The following is a 17,078-nucleotide window of genomic DNA, read 5'->3' as shown; positions in this document are numbered from 1 at the left end:
TGGGCAAATAAATTCGAATTGACTGACCTGACTCCCCGTTCGATACATTTCTTCCCTCTGCACCTTACCCATCGGCAGAATGATTGTGTTGCACTTTGTCGCGCTGCCGCGTGTTCACCGCCGCAAAACAGACACTGTCGCTGGCAGGGTGCGACCCTTTGCGTACCTTTGCACCGTGCCTGTGCAGCTAGGTTTTAATCGATTTAATTTCCCGCACCTATTTTATTCATCGCGCGGTGGCCGGTGCTTGATGAATTGAAATTGGAAACAATCAAAATTTAATGAGCACTCGTCTGGTTTGGTGCAGCTCTGTCGGCTTGAGCTGTCGGGATGCTGCCGAGGGTGGACTGGAAGATTGAGCGTGCTGCAGCTGCATCGCAAACTAATGCACCGGCAAGCGGTTTGTGTGGCGCACGTACAACACATCGTTCGTCAGTTCGGTGTAGCGTTATTGCAGTATCACACGCTATCGATTTACTGGTGTGTGTGATGTGTGATGGAGCTTTTCGGTGAATTGAGTTATTAAAAGAACGTTAAATACCCCGCAGATTAACCCAGACCCATGCGCTCACACACAGAAAAGGGAAAACGATTGTGTGCATCTCTCGGCCCGCTGGTTGGTCAGCGGACCAAGCCCGAGCCTGATCAATATTGACAACAATCAATGGGCTCGATAAACTTTGGCAGATTGTCATGCCCGGCGCGTAGGTCGAGCGGTGGGATTGGATGCTGGCAATGCCAACAGCAGCTCCGATACTGTCAAAGCCTTTTGCAACAGTGACGGAATGCAGCGGGTGTAATGGTTGGTTAACCAGTTAATTGTTATTGATACGGTTTAAATTATGTACCATTATCGTTATTCGCACAGTAAATTGATGTAGTTGGTCGAATTGGATTATAGGCAAACGTACGAGCAATGAAACGATTAGTGCATATTTATTGCAACAACACCCAGATTTGTCATAACGCAGCCTTTTTTTAATGGGTGTTATGAAGCATTTTGTAATGGCAGTAATATGGCTCTCGATTGTATGTGGTTTATGTGAAGTTGTAAAAAAAATGTCCATTTTATATTAATTATTAGCCAGGCGTTTTATGGTTACATTTCCAGGGCATGATAATGTCGGCGAGATAAATAAAACTTTAAATTGAACGAATGAAGATTAATGTGCGGTGTGCTTTTAATGGACTGAGCGTTTGTTCTGACGAGCAGTTTTTCAGAATTTTCTGACTAAGTGTGAATTTACTGCTTGCATCGCTACCATCGCCACCCTGTAACATCAATTGCACAGAAACATCATCGTAAGAAAGAATATTGCAGCAATTTAGGCGCAGTTACCATTAATCAGTAAACATCACATTGTATACCTTCAGGCGCTCAGCAAGCCTGATGGAGCGTAGCCAAATTAACAATAGTTTCGCTTTTGGCCCAAGTGAGTGTATTCTTTCATCAATTATCTACCTCTTCACTCTTTAAAACCAATTATCTAAATTGCATACATTCAGGAGCTCTGCAACAACCAACATAGGGATACATACAATTAAGCCATTTGTTGAAAATTGCATCCACTCAGTGGCGAGTTCATGCCGCTTCTTTTCTTCACCAAGTTCTCTGTTATTGCCTGTGTGGTCATTTTCAATTTCACTGCACTCCCCCACACCTCTAAGGTGTGCCAGAGCTGCCAAAAAGTTATCGGTCACTAACCCCCACCACTCTGCTACGTACTGACGGCGTATGGTGATTTGGGACGAGGTTTTGCAAAACACAACCCATTAATCACGTCACCACGTAGTGAAACATAAATAACCCGACAAACACCACGCTTCTGTGTGTGCATGTGGGGATGTGTGTGTGTGTGTGTGTGTGTGTGTGTGTGTGTGTGTGTGTGTGTGTGTGTGTGTGGTGTGTGTGTGTGTGTGTGTGTGTGTGTGTGTGTGTGTGTGTGTGTGTGGTGTGTGTGTGTGTGTGTGGTGTGTGTGTGTGTGTGTGTGTGTGTGTGTGTGTGTGTGTGTGTGTGTGTGTGGTGTGTGTGTGTGTGTGTGTGTGTGTGTGTGTGTGTGTGTGTGTGTGTGTGTGTGTGTGTGTGTGTGTGTGTGTGTGTGTGTGTGTTGCAGCATGTGGTTCACTTCACTGCTGTGGCGAAGACTTTTCCCTTGATGGATGACAAGCCACGGCACCTTTCTATTGTGTCGGATATGCACAGTTGTCTGCACCGGGGCCGGACTGCATCTTGGTCCCTGGTGTGTGCCCCCTTTACCAAGCGCTTTGCAGGGATAAAGTTTTGATCAAATGATTTGCAGAAAAGTTAAATTAACGATCGGGAGTCACCAGCGCACGTCATTAATCTTTCATCTTGTGGGAGTTTTAGTGCATTTCGACAAGAAAGGGATCAACTGGCTGTGGGAGCTACGAACAACAGCGCATAAAAACAGAAAGAAACGATTTGAATATCAATGTCTGCATCGTCTGCCGGTTAAATCAGCAGCCTTTTAAAGCATCAAGCTGAACATAAGTGATATGAAGTGTGCCTGTTCAGTATTAAAGTATACGCCCGTAACTCTTTGAAGCCATTGTCTAAGTAAGGTAACGATTCATTTGTGTTTGTTAATTACAAAGCCTAGCCGAACCGCTCGTTTGTTGTGCCCATTGATGAAGATCCTTTGCTACGCCTCACGCCCATTATTCCTGCAAATCTCAACTCGGTGTGACGGTACGCAGGCTGCATGGAAAGACAGCACCACCGTAAATGCAAATTTAATACCGCCTGCAGTACCGCACGCTGCTGAGGTTTCGAGAAGGGACAAGATTCGGCTCAACAGCTTTATCGCCCTTAATGCTTTGGTGGTGGTGGTGGTGGTGAACGCGCTCGGGGAGCACACATCCACGTGCACAAATCCACGTTGCATGCTTCGCTTCCGACACCGACCGCCACCGGCAAATGGCCCCGTTTTATGCCTCATCTAGTGAAGAAGCAATGGCATCGTACTCTCGGTTCCCTTTTTTTTGTATTTGTGGCCCGGCAGGCATTCTCGTTCGATTTTCTTATCTTTACGAATATAGGGGTTTTCTGGCCCTGGGGGAGGACTGGTTAGTTTTTCGCCGGCCCCGAAAGGGATCACACTGTGCAAGGGGAGTGTGATCCGTATTTTCTTTGTTCGGCCAGCCAACCGCACATGCCGTGTGGACCGTACGACCGAACGCACGTTGCATTCATATCTTTTTATTGCACTGTAAAATTTTACCACCACCCGGGGTTGACCCCTGCTCCAAGATGTCCAGACCTCGTTCGTCCCCAAAACCTGACGCTGGGTATGTGTTTCTACGACGGATCGTATCATGTGCAAGGGCGTTTGTCCATCAGCCTCGGGTCATCGGGCCCGTTCAAGCGGGTTGAAGGGTTTTTTGTTGGCTATTTTGCCCTTTGAAACGCCAGGATGACGGTGGTTTCTTTTTTCTGCTGCAGACGGTCATCAAGCGAAGGGGTGTAACATCCTTTGGTGGATGATTTTTGGTAACGGTTATGGATTATGTCCCAAGGGAACATCGGCAGCACAGAGGACAACACTATTACTGCAACGAACGAGGTGCAGTTTGGGCGCTTTACAACGCATTTTGGGGGGTGGTCTCAATTTTTATAACGCCTGCACCGAGCTGATCATCTTACCATTTTGCCTTTTTTTTCTATCCAACACAACAATGCACAGACTACACGCAAGTGTATATTGCTCTCAATTGTGGTCAAAAATTTATGTATCTTATCGAGAAACGGATGTGTATTACGGCAAGAAAAGACAAAACGGTTGTGTGTTAAAATTTGCACAGTGTCCTGTCCAAGCTGTTGTTGTGGACAATCGTAAGTTTTTATCACCACCTTCAGTTTAGACAGCTTTATAGAGCTTCGTTAACTAGCGTGTTTCACCATTTCCTTGGCCACACCAACCCAAGGGCTGCACCGGATCAGTTACTCAGTCGTCTGACGTCTATTGGCCAGCTTCTTGACACATTGCAATATGTTTCGGTTGCCTGCACGGTACGGAACACACCACACTCAACTGTCAAGACAGGCGGAAAGTACTTTGCATTTCATTGGCTTTCGCTGTTGCTACGTTGGTAGCAATTCGGAGCAAGTGCTCGCTTCGGGCTGATCCCGAGCGCACGCCTTACGCTCATATGCGGTGAAGTAGCGATTTACATTCCACGCCTGAGTGCGTCTCGGAGTGCAGGCCAGCTGCACTCGGAGTGCAATCGATTACGGTGCAAAGTGCAAAGAAATGGAAAGATAAGCGAGAGCCCCCGCCGTTTAAGAGTTAAAAGAATTTCCCATGCAAATACCATTACCATTTAAAGCTGCCTCAATGTTTATCTATTGCCGACCACCACCGCCGGCCCTGAATGGGGCGATGAAAATCCTGAAAATTGTCCCTCCGAACTTCGAAGTATTGTCGAGATGGATGAACACAATTTCAACGTACGCTGCACAAAATCTACAATGTCCAGTGCCATTCGGTACCGGTGACAGACCGGCACGGGGAGTGCATTCCGATGCCAGTGCACACATGTCTTCTACAAGCAGTCTTGCCTTCGTCTCACTGCACAGACAAATCCACACAGATGCGTTAAAATTCTGACGATGATTCGATTTGATTGCTAGCCTGAACGACACCGACAAACTCTCGGCATATGTTTAAAGACCGATCCGGTCCAGGCTTATTTGCGTACAACATTGTGCTCTTCTTTCTTGACAAAATCTCCCCGCCACAATCGGACACGTGCAATTCCGGACGGGCGGGCGAGTGTTGCAATGCCCCGCCCTGCCGGAATGCAGCAGAGGATGGATCGAAATTGAAACCACTGAAGCTGATTGAAAGTGATCGTACGGGCACGGGTAACGATGACTCCCCGACTCCGAGCTGCCGTAAAGCTTGAATTGCAGTCAAAACCGGCACTCGTCCGGAAGATGCTTCGAATGCCTGGGCACCGGGGCAGGTCCCACAATGGGACAAAAAGAAGGTTACCGTTGTTTGCTTCCCTGCACCGTTCACGTCGATGTTGCAGCCATGCAGTGCTCTACGCCCCATCGGCAAACCGGAGAAAACTGGAAGCATCCGTGCAAACAATGAAGATATTGAAGACGGCGCGGCAACGCCTTTGCGTCACCCCTTGCGCAACCTCTGGTGGTGGCCAGAGGTCAGCGGTAGCATTTCACATTTACCATTTACGATCCACAATGGGTTGACGTTCATCGCATGGCATGCGTTTGAGACCCGGTCGTCCCGGGATCTTAAATTCAATTGCTTGTCTTTTGTTCACTGACTCGCCACTCGTGCGACGAGTCTGATAAGGATTGTTTGTCTGTGTGTGTGTATTTTTTTTTATGTGTGTGCTTGGTCTTGCATTCGCTCTTGGAGCTATTTTCTTCCTTCAAGATAGCGCATAGCTGGAAGAGATAAACTGGAATTGAACTTCCTTTTCCCCCTTTCTGCGGTGCGCATCCGGAAGGACGTCATTTGACGTTGGTACGTGTGTGCGTCGGAGCCACGGACGGACGACATTAACCTCATCGTCATGTTCGTCGTTCGTACCGAAGGGCTTTGCCCGGCCGTGCTGGTCGTGGCTCGAGACACAGTCCGACAGTCCACATGCCCGTTCCGGAGCCGCTACTAATGTGCCATGTCCGGTTTCCGCTTCCTGCAACAGCTGGAGCCACCGTGTCTTGTGTGGATGTTGCGTATGTGCCAGTGACAACCGCATTCGGAATGAATTTATTGGTTGTTCGTGGACTTCCGTGGCGGTGGGTTGGGCCAGGTATCAATGGGAGAAAGAGAGACGGAGGGACAGCCTTGTCTGGACTGTTTATGAATTCAGGCGACATCTTTTATCCAGAATCTCTCACAGATGTATGTGTGCGTTTACACCCGGAGATAAAAGGACGACGGGTGCAAGTACAACCATGGGAATAAACTGAATTAAACATTCATTCTGCTGCAGCTATCATCGGGTCACGCCTTCTAAGAAAATACCACAACAAATCTTAGCTACCATTACGGGAAGCTACCGAAGCGGTAGTAATTATAAATACATTTTCTTCGTCTTCGAAGCGGAAGATTAATGGCCGGGCAAGATCTTCGAGCAAGTGTAGAGGGAAGTACAAAACTGTTAAATGGTACAATGGTAATTTAACTCTTCCTTAAGGTTTCCTACCAACTTCCGTTTACTGAGCGCTCTTTACTCTGGCCTAAATACCCTGCATACGCCGTGCTGATTGCATACCTGTAGGCGCATTAGTCTTTTTGCGTTTACCATGGCTCTAACAGCAGGCAATGAATGGTTCACGCCAAATAACAACAACAAGGCTCATAACTGCTCTTACCTTTTAACACCTTTCAAACAACATTTCCATACGTCATTCTGCCTGATGTTGATGGGTTGATTTCTTTTACAACCCTCCCTCCGGTGCTTCAAATGGCAGCGAGCAAATTCAATCAGGAAGCAATCATTTGCTACCCAACAATGATGCTGATGGGTGATAACCGGTTTCTCTAAAACGAAGCGATGCTTTCCCACTGCCTGATCACTGCTGTTGATGATGATGTTGATGATGAGCTCCTGCACGCTCACCTTCGCCTGGCTCGTAAAACATTCAGCAACCGTAAACGCTTTCTCGTTTTCTATGCTCGGTTGCAGTGGTAGCATCCACCTCCAGTCTGAACCCGGCGAAAGGAATATGATATGGTTTTCATATCTTTTCTTCTAACCTGCTCCCTGTCTTGCTGCGGGAGGATTTGAAACTCGTCTGAAATACCTAAACGAAGCCAAGGTGTAGATCCAAGAGGTAAGGTTGTTTTGTTTTGGCTCTCGTAAAGATGTAGCTTGGGGGAGCTTTTTTTCCCCCCGACTCGCCTGATGGAAAGGTGGGAATGGGGAATTGTATTGAATTTTGAAGTTGACGTAGCGACTGCTGCTGCTTCTGCTTCTGCTCAAGCAATGAACGGTTTGGCTCCGGATGCACGAATCATGCTTTTACACCTTCCAACGGTTGAGGACGTAAAAAAGGAAGTCCTCTTCCCGCTCGTGCCACTGGCAGAAAGAAGATGCTCCATAAAAGGCAAATTAAACCATTTCATCGAGCGTATCGTGCGCCGGAGAGCAGGTTGCGAGCAGGAATTGAACGAGAACTGCTCACACTTTCATGCTTAACGCGTCCTTAACACCCGACTTGCGTCGAGACATTCGATATGGGAACATCTTTTCCGCAGCGTCGTGGCAGGGAAAGGAAAGCAGCACCCAGCCCCAGCAAACATAACAATAATTTTCAAACGATAAACTTTATAAAACATTAAACGATGATTATATTCACTTTACGGAGGGTTGTTTCGTCTTGTTTCGTCTTTGTAGCGCATACCGGTGTCGGTGCGGACAAAAAAAAAAGCACTCTTAACAAGCCAATGCGGTACATGGGTGCGATGGCGGTGAATGGTTTCCCGTTCGGAATGAAGCGATAACTGAACGTTAAGGGTCATCCTTTAGCCTGGGAAGCATTCTAAGCCACCGATGATGGGCCGGTTTTATTGCAGATTTGCAACAATGATGGGAAGCATTTTTGGCCCCAGAAGCTATTAAAGGATGGGTTTAAAGGATTTTTTAAGCATTTTTGTTTTCTCACATTTCGAGCCATCATGTGATGCCGTAAAGCAAGGGTATTACTCTTGGGTTGAGCGTGAGATTAATTTGGGTATAAAGACGTCCCGTGCAAAGGCCGGGACCGTCGCGCGTTGATGGTGGCGAAACTTTCACCAGCATTATTTTCCTATTTGACAACGCGAGCATCAAAGTGTGCTTAAAATCGGGTAGCAAAAGATGAGGAGGCAAGCCCCTGGACACATCGTCTGCCACCGACCTTGGTGCACGGTTTACGGTGCACGGTTTACGCAACTAGACTGGCGACGGTTTAAGACGCCGACTAGTGCCGGAGTAGCGTCTGCATCTGACCTGTCTTGTGTCTCATCGTTGCGGTTTTGGGACGAAAGTTCACCAGCGTCTAACGGTGGTGAAGCAAAAGTTTCTTCCGGCCCCGAAAACCGAAAGAACCGTCTTCGCTCCGATCTAACTAAAACGAACCAGTACGGCTCGTTATCACCGTCATTAAAACCATCATCGGTGTCTTCCGTGTATGCACACACACACACACACGTGCTGCATCCAGGCGGATAGACACACACACGCACACAGACACTTCACTCCACAGTGTGCGGCTATAATTTAGTTTTCGCGAGATCCGAGGCTCTCCATCGTTTTTTCCCTCCGTGCAGCTTTCATTCCGTTGCACTGTTTTTTTTTTTTTTGTGAGCAAGCGTGTCTTGATTAAATTATGCACGAGCCTTCTGAAGCCTTCACGAGGGTTGGGCCTTCTTTCCTGGGGTTTGCAATATCCTTGAGCCATGCCTTTCAAGAATAACCAATAAAGCACGTGCGCTCGCGCTCCCGGAAGCCTTCCGGGGTCAAGATGATTGGTACGTTTGACTTTGCGCGGCTGCTGAAGCTGCGTCAGCAGAAAGCCGACAAAGACAGTGCAGTGCCGTGCCAGTGCCGGTGAGCAATGTATCGCAACCGTTAGGCGGGCCGGGCGCGCGATGCGTGATATTGGATTGCAGGCGAAGGGAGAGCGGACCACATTCGTACTTTGCAGCGAACTGCAATAACAACTGGAGACGACAATGGAGTTTAGAGTGCACATGTTTCCCGTGTGGAAGGGGGAGGAAAAACAGCAATTCGAAGCACAAAATGACTTGACACCGACAGTTTGCGGCAGCTCACTAGCAGTGCGCTCGGCAAGGAAATGAAAACTCATAAACTGACGTCTCTGCGTGTGTATGTGTGTGTGTGGATTAAGTTTCATCGTCCTAGCATTGCCGTATCAGTGAGGCTCAATCGGTGGAACACGCAGCCCCACGGTTACCACTGCGTGCGAGTACGGCTGCAACTCCAAGGAAATGTGATGCGGTGACGCCATGGGAGCATGGAAAATGCCACAGTCAGAAGATGATTTAAGAGGACACACTTACGCTTTTCCACGGCACAATGGCAAGAAGCACATACAAAAAAAGGAAAAGAAGACGAAAAGACCTCCACCTCAGTGCACGGAAGCGTACAGGAAAGTGTCCCACACTTTCGCGATGAATTCGCTTCGGATCGGTGCTTTTAGTTGCCTTGGCGACGGGCGACAAGTCAGCAGCAGCAGCAGCATCCTGCACGGGGCGGAGATACTCATCCGTTACTGTGTGGTTTACGACAGCGTGCGGCAACAACAATGATGATAATGAAAATGACGGCGTTGGCAAGGACCATCGCCCAAGAACTAACGGTTTCCCGGAACAGGAGCAAACACCAACGACTGCCATCGGTAGCGACAGTTTGCCGACCCCACGAGAGCTTCCTGCCCGGGAAGGCACACGGGAAGGAAAAGCAAATGTAACGTACATATTTTATGTTTATTAAATGTGAATAAATGACACAAAGGCGAAAAATTAACATTGTTTGTCGCGCGTTGTGGGCGGGTAGGTGTTGCTTGCCGGCAGTGCCGTTTGGCCCTCGCTGAATGCTGAATTGCCAACACAACCAGGGGTCGGTGTACGGTATGACTTATGTCGTTCGGGTGTTGGTGGCAATAGTCGTGGAAAGTATCTCTACTGTTGCGTGTTGGGACAAAAAGCACACACAGACAGGGGCGAGAATAATTCCACACTTTCACTTGGTTACGCTTCGTTGAGACATACACGAGGCATACATTTAGGCGCTTTTTTGTACTCTCCTGGAAGGTGGACAGTGTGTCCATCGTGCAGTGAAAATTATCACCATCCAATATGGTTTCTTTTTTTTGTGGGTGCTTTTCCGAGGCTCAAATTTGGAGCCTGCTTTTGTCACCCATTTTGACAGCATTCATGAACGTGGATGCGCCTTGGTACGCACACGCGATGGATGGGGGTGCGAACGAAGGGGGGCATGCGAATCACAGAAACATCGTTCATAAATGTTCCGAGCGGATGTTGCAAGCAATGGCAAGTGCGGGGAGTGGTATGGTGTGGATGTTAGTGGCGCATTTCATTATGCTAACCCCATTGTTCCCGGCCGGTACGCTCACTAATCTTTTTGTGCCAAGTACAAAGACCGGGTGGCCGTAAACGGCCGTGCGAACGAAAATCAAGACAAAAGATCGCCCCGTCACAAGGGAGTTGAGAGTGTGAAGCCTATTGAAGCCGCTAGCAGACAAAGTCGACCAAACAAAAAAAAAAAAAAAAGGCATCGTAAAACGTCCACCTAGTGGTGCTACAAAATGGTGCCGAAATAATGTCCCGGGAAACGGGAGCCACCGTAGCTGCTCTTTAATGTTTTATGCGATAGCATTAGATAAAAATGGTTTAGTGCGGTGTAACATCATTTCACAAACCGGCAGTAGCAGAGGGGCTCTACGAACTCTATGCTCTATTGAAATGGTCGCTGTGTTTGTGTGCATTGTTAGGGCAGCAAATGGAGCCGCTGCACATGTGTTTTACTCGCACTGGTTTCGTAGCAAAACGCGCCAACTCTTACTGCTCTGGGCAATGCGTCGCACACAGGGGGAATGTAACTATGTTCCCTCCGGAGAGTGTCGTAGAGAGTACCGTTTACGAGTGTTGAAATTATGCAGCAAACGCATTGAGCATTGAGCACTGCCAGAGTCTTATCGTAAGCGTTTAGTATATGGGTAGGGAGAGTTCGTGGCAAGTAATTTGAACAGCGCATTTTAACTCCTGCTAATGAATAAATTGGTTGTCGAAAGTTTCTGTTTGCAATTCAGGATAGGAAATCAAAAAAATCGTAAATGTAATCAAATATTACAACGACAATAAGTTGAGAGCATTAAAAAAGGAAAAAAGTGTACATTTTAAGTATTTTGCCATGCTGGTTGCATACTTTTAGGCTGGTTAGTTGTTTTGAACCCGAAAAAGGTATGCAAACTGCACGAAAAACGCCTAAATGTTATTTAAATTCAACAACAAAAAATCCCTTAATACATCGCATCAGCTTGAAACACTAAAAAAAGAGTGTTGGTTTTATTTTTCATATTTCGTAACAAAACTTACCATATTTTTGGCGTCTCCCATCTCGCGAAGTAGTCTGTAAAATTAATCTTCCCCACCGAAGGACGCTGTGAAAAGAAAACGCAAAACAAAATACACACAAAAGTTAATCATTGAAATTGTTTCCCATTGCCTGTCTGGGGCACTGGAGCCGTAACTGAGAGCAATCGCTCTAGCACAGCAGCGTACACGATAGGAAGATAAATAAGCCGAAAAATTGAAGTGCCTATTTTTTACCATTTTACAAATCTTTTCAATCACCGTCAATTGATCTTGATTGCCATGCCTACCCATACACACACACCCAAACAATACGAGCTTTGCAACAACGAAGAAGAAGAAAAGAAACACAAACCTTGAAGCCTCGCTTTACAGCGCCCGTCACCGAAATTGGATAATAAATTGGCGACCGTTCCAAGAAGCTATTTTTGCGGGGGAGAGTAAAAAAAAAACGAAGCAAACACCAACCAACAGCATGCCATTTCTTCCACTTGGCGAGCATGGCGAGCCGCGCGCTAATGCCAGGGAAAAGCGAGAGTCACGCACACATCAACGTGGTCTCGCCACGGCACATACCGTCGCATACCGTGCCACGGGCGTAAAGTGATCACTAATTCATGAAATGATAATATACTTACAGACACATTATACAGATTCGCCATTTAATAGGATTAAAAGCGATGCCTGCGGCTTGTGGAGTGTTTCCGGGGACAACGGGGAGTAGCGGGGCCGTAGCGTTTCATGGCCATACCTGCACCGGATAGGGTGGGGAGAGCTGAGCGAAATCATGTACGATGGATGGCGGTTGCTTTCTTAGTGACAGAAACGTGCTGTACTCGATTTCGGGACGCATTCATCATTCCGGGCACACACATACACACACACCTAGGCACAGGCACACATGCTAAGAGCTTATCCCTCACGTGGGAGATTTATGATTTATTTAGGAGATTAATGAGAGAAGATTGCGCCGTTCCAGTGCGTTTCCGGAGCAACGGGACAAACGTGAAGGTGCAAATGTTGGTGCGAAATCAGTTCAACGAGCGCAGGGAGCGAAAAGTTTTACACACGAGCGGGCGAAGTGAGCTATTTAGCCTTCATCAAAAATAATGCCACACACTCACACATACCACTACCCACACAGTACTTACCGTAGTACACGTGTTTTTGGGTGTGTCTGTGAGTGTCTGTGATTTGTGGGAAACTTTTTGGCAAGGTGCAGTTTTTTTTACCCCTTATGTCTATTGCCGGGTTGAACTCCGCTGAAACTCTTGCATGGAGCAACTTTTCAACAGCCATTTGGTTGATTACGATTTCGTTTCGCAGGAGCGTTGAGGTTCGTTTATCGTAAAGTATGCCGTTGTGGTTTTTGTAGCGGTTTGTTTCATTCTACCGCTTGCGCAGCGAAGGGCAAATTGGTTACCATGCTAAATAATTACGCTTAGCCATGCATGAACAGCTCCCGGTTTGCGGAAAAAGATAAGAGAAAACCGCTGGCATTACGCTAGACTTGCTTCTTTTTGTTGTTTACACGCAAGATTACACAGCAAGAAAAATCGTAATGCGTGCCCCACGGACCGCTTTCGGTCTCAAAAGTGAAGAATTAATGCTTAATCCTTTACTGTTAATCTCGCTTGATTGGAAGCCGTCTTGCCGGAGCGGTGTACATCACGGTGGAAGGCATCATTCGGAATGGTTGCCTTCAATCCGCACCCTTCGTCTAAACGGGAGGCGGCATTATATTGCGGTTTCCATTCACGTGCTTCACGCCGAATAGCTGACAAACGGTTCGTTTTCGTCGATCGGTCCGATACGGCTCGAAAGTGGAAAGGCTGCACAAGATGATATCGTAATCGTGACCCGAAATAAACTTTACTCGCCCACCCCATCTGAAGGTTGTTGGAGCAGTGGTGGGCGAAGGATTCGAACTGGGGGAATAAGGGCAGGCAAGGTGGAATGAGAATATGTTTTTAATCCTTTGAAAGTTTAAATATGCTGCAAACTTTTTCCATTTTCAATTCCCATTCTTGCTCGCTTCCTCGTACATGTCCGCCACCCGTTGCTCAGGAATTTGCTCACACACTCGGGTGCGATTGCGATTGCAATCAACCGAAATCGTTGGGTGCTGCTACACACGCACGAAATCGAGGGAAGGGATGCTGGGAAGTTTTTCATCCCAAAAGAATGTTCTAATCAATAGATTTCATCAGTTTCAATTTGTGTGTACGGATGGGTTTTGGCAGGGGGCCTTTCGATTTGGTCGATGAAGTTTTTCGGGAAATGGATCTGGCACGGGAGCGGAGCCGGTTGTTTGCTTGTTCCGGTTTGTTTGTACGCCGGATGCTTGCGTTCTTGTGCGTTGCGAGAGCGCGTGCTGGCTGGTTACGAAATCATTTCCGAGGGCAATGTTTGTGGTACCCTTGTGGAGGGTAGATTAAGAGTTGGGTGAGAAGAGAAGAGAGAGAGAGAGAGAGAGAGAGAGAGGGAAAGCGGGCTAAAAACGGATGATAATATCATACCTGACAAGGATCATTAATAATGGGTTCACTCATCGGGATGAGGAATTCCGGATAGACTTTTCGATTGACACGTGATGGAAAGAACGAAAGCGCTGGGAATGGTTTGGATTAAACTTGGATTACAAAAAATGGTTCTTGCATAAAGGATTTGAATTCAGTTACAGCGACACTTATACAAATAGCAAATAAGCAAATCAAATATTAAAAAACAAAGCAAAAATGATTAAAAATTATTACATCGATGTTTTCCTCATCAATACAAACAGAAATTTTATGCGATCAGTGAGTTACATTTGAGTACATTCGCCACTGATAGTAGTGTTGTGTGTCCTGCCAACACATAATTTACATCCCAACTGTGCGGCTAGTTATCTTGTTGTTATAATTATGCATTAGCACAGCATTGCAATGCCATTAATATTAATATCAAACTCAAATTCCAAAACATTCACTTCCACTTGCACTTTGCTGCATCGCGCCTGAAAGGTAGTTTCAACGTGCTACAATTGCAGCACGTCCAGGCGCACAACGGACGACCATCATCAAACGAATGTCATCAATAGTATTATTACTATCGCGTTTGACCCAGGGAGAGGCCTTTAAAGCCAGCGAGTCAATCAGCTCAGCCAAACCTTTCTAGCATACAATGTGTGCTCTAACGCGGGCTAGCTGTTGCGGTTTATCCATATCGCGATACGCGATAGCCACACTGTACCGCTGGACAGCGATTACGCGAGTGATGTACGCGAGCGATCGGAGGTAGTAACGCATACTGCACGGCCGAAACTGTCTGAGATAGTGCAACACGGATAATGAACGGATAATGGTTACAATTTTGTACCGTGGTGCACATTTTGCGTCCAAATGCGAACACTGCCGGTGGAAAGAGGCGGAAGATAGTTCCGTCATTTTGAAGCGTGAATTATGACGCACAGTGCTTTGCGCAATTTGTGCATGATTAGAGCGTTGGTCGTGATTAGACGTGCACCTCGGAAGTGTGCCCATCGGTACGCTATCGGATGCCACATTTTACGCTACTCTGGGTGACACGTGCTATCTGCTCCTGCCAGGCAATGGGCTGTGTGTGCTCTCTTTTTTCACGGTACACATAAAGCCGACCAGCCAAAGGGGATAGATGCGGTTGAGTGGATGTGGTGAAAAAGTTGGTCGGTAAATTTTAGCAGCCAAAAGCAGCCAAACACACTTCTGTTCTGGGAGCGTTTGCTTCCAGACGGGAAAAACAGACGTCCCGCCGGGTCAAACCATCTAGTGGAGCGGGAGAACCGAGAAGGCCAAGACAGGAGGCGCATATCGTTGCCGGCGAAAAACCACCTGCCCGGGGTCCGGGTGTTGTGTGCAAACTGCTGGAAACTTTGTCATGCATAAACTTAATTGTTTGTTAATTTTCATAAAATTTTCATTAAATTAAGGCAATCGTTGGAGCATGAGAGGATGTGTTGTTGCCACGAGACACCCAAACACCGAGTATGCAGGCTTCGGTTTGCTTCCGTGGGGAGACTGGGCAGAGACGAGCACGAGCAATGCTAACTGGTATTTTTGGCCACTTTCAAGCGTACCATATGGAGCAACCGGGCTAATGCTGTTTCCCTGGATATACTGGAGCGTTCTAGGTCCCGGGTGTGGTCGGCTTAGGAAGGTAAAAGATTTGCTTCAAGATTAAAAGAGATTTGAGCGTTGAGAATGCATATGGCTGGACGTTGGTAATGAACGGGCTGGATTGTTGCCTTAGCTGTTATTGCTTGGCTTTACATAAGAACAACAGCAGACGTTCCAAATTAATCTGGCTGGCTAATTAAATGAAGTGCCGCTTCGATAATATGCAAATATTCGCCACAATTTCAACTTTTTCCGCATGGGCTATGGGAAACAAAGTTTTGATTTTTGAAACCATGGTACGGTTTATCGTGGAAAGCCCAGACCCAGAATTTTAATAACATGCAGACAAACGTGAACAGAGCGAAACTTTTCAGACGTGTTATGGTTACATTCGAAGTGGACGAAGGATATTCGTGTGAATATTCTTTTCTACATTTCTCTAAAAACAATAAGGAAAATTAGTATTATAGGTTGCATACCTTGCAGGCTATATGTTCAACGGCAAACGCCTGCAAGGTATGCAACCATTATCACAACCCCTCTGAATGTCACAAGATACTCTGCATTATTTGTAGTTATTTGTTTAAAACCACGAAACAAGCGCTCAAATTGGCAAAAAATATTCCTGAAAATGTAACTGTCTAGTGATATCGCTAACAATTGCCCAAGAAAGCATGCAAAGGAAGCAACCTCAACCCATCTGCTTCCAACACAATGCCGAAAAACGATCATTCATCGCTTTTTCTTGAAGCAAAAAAAATGATTCCACTACCTGTGTACAATAATCCCTTCCTACAAAAAAGTGTACGCTTTAACCTCTTCCAACGAACATGCTCACTATTAATGCTGATGTGGCAGATAGCACGAAGAAAGAGACTCCTCGTTTCTCTCATGTGACTCACGTCACTCACAGGAATCGTTGTGTGTGTGTGCAGCTTCGAGCTGTACCGAGCAGTTAGTCGAGATAAGTTCACGACAGCCATGAACTCGAACTTTAACGTTTCTCCGTTTATGCCTGTACCGATCCCACCATGTCTACTTATTCCTTAAGCAAAAGCGGGATACACAATACTGTGTAAGAAAGGTTTAAGACGGCACGGAAAGCAAAAACCTCAGCTCCCAAAGGTGTGCTTAATTTTGAGTGAAAAATCTTTGCCGCTAGGAGCAGCTAGTAACGAATGGCAGCCTCGTTTCTTGTCGTCCTTGGGTTGTGTGCCGCTGTACCCATAGGTTACGGTACGTTTTTTGACCTCCTGTCGAACCCTCGTTTCGAAGCAAAAGGGGGAAAAAAGTACCAACAGTCGCTGGGCATTGTGCCTACGTGTTCACTTGTGCTGCTGAGGGCAGGCTTTTGAAGTGCTGTTTCATCTTGTCCTACACACTGCACAACAACCGTTCCAACCGTTACTGCCCTACAGTGTGTGTGTGTGACCGAATCACGGTGGTCATGCGTCTCCTGGGACCGATAGCCCACGGCTGTTTGTGGGCCCATGTGGGTGTGAGTGTGTGTTTGTGTGCGCACCAACGGGGGACCCATTTCTTGTAGGAGTTGTTCTTTCCCTTTATTTATTTACACCTTTCACTCACTTATTTGGCCGTGCACCGTTCGCTGCCATTTGACAGCCCACCGCAGCACCTCGTATCGTTCCGCAGGGAGATTGACAAAAGGGAGCAGTCAGCCGCCCTACGGTGGGTTACCGTGGGAGCGATGGGGGTGTTTTGTACACACAAGCGAAACCAGCTCGGATGAGTTTTTGAGCGACAGGTTTCAGCCGGTCGGGGCGAATGCTTGATTCAAATAGCCCGAAGGTACCTGAAGGCGCA

The 17,078-nt window shown here is 47.0% G+C and overlaps 1 long non-coding RNA gene across 1 annotated transcript in view; it reads right to left on the bottom strand.

Annotated features, from left to right (window-relative positions):
• The window catches only part of LOC121594436, a 130,991-nt gene that overhangs the window by 23,651 nt on the left and 90,262 nt on the right, over positions 1–17,078 (bottom strand). Inside the window, exon 5 of the long non-coding RNA XR_006004972.1 lies at positions 11,122–11,186. This is a non-coding gene — a long non-coding RNA (uncharacterized LOC121594436). The remainder of the gene's footprint in view (positions 1–11,121; positions 11,187–17,078) is intronic.

The sequence above is a fragment of the Anopheles merus genome, chromosome 2L (genome assembly GCF_017562075.2).
Source record: "Anopheles merus strain MAF chromosome 2L, AmerM5.1, whole genome shotgun sequence".
In the NCBI taxonomy this organism is placed as follows: domain Eukaryota; kingdom Metazoa; phylum Arthropoda; class Insecta; order Diptera; family Culicidae; genus Anopheles; species Anopheles merus.
Note: the sequence above shows the minus strand (reverse complement) of the source record. Positions and strands in the feature narration are given on the sequence as shown.